This window comes from Colobus angolensis, unplaced genomic scaffold, assembly GCF_000951035.1.
Source record: "Colobus angolensis palliatus isolate OR3802 unplaced genomic scaffold, Cang.pa_1.0 Scaffold799, whole genome shotgun sequence".
NCBI lineage: Eukaryota > Metazoa > Chordata > Mammalia > Primates > Cercopithecidae > Colobus > Colobus angolensis.
Window position 1 is genome coordinate 10,956 of NW_012121809.1, and position 303 is coordinate 11,258.

Below are 303 nucleotides of genomic sequence, written 5' to 3' on the forward strand. Positions count from 1 at the left end.
AGGCCTTGGCGTCTGGCCTAAATTCTATTCTCTTTCTCATTATCTGAAAAATTATAAGAAAATCCCTAGAGCCACGATCTCTATTCCTAGTAAGCCAAAAGTCCTGAAGAAACACTCAAATTCTGTCCCTCTTTGTTTGGGAAACAAATCTACCTTCATCAGCATGGAATTTTGCATGAAATGTGTTAACTGCAAGTCCACCACACAGTGCTTAACTGGAATTGGAAGCAACATCTCAGATGATGAAAAATAGATGCAAGAATCCCTAAGACAAATGGTTGATTTTTCCCTTTCTTACTAAAA

General features: G+C 37.6%; 1 protein-coding gene across 1 annotated transcript in view; it reads left to right on the forward strand.

The window, feature by feature from the left end:
- The window catches only part of LOC105502342 (ubiquitin carboxyl-terminal hydrolase 17-like protein 17), a gene marked incomplete at both ends in the record, with an annotated part of 7,734 nt that overhangs the window by 1,170 nt on the left and 6,261 nt on the right, over nt 1-303 (forward strand). The window lies entirely within an intron of this gene.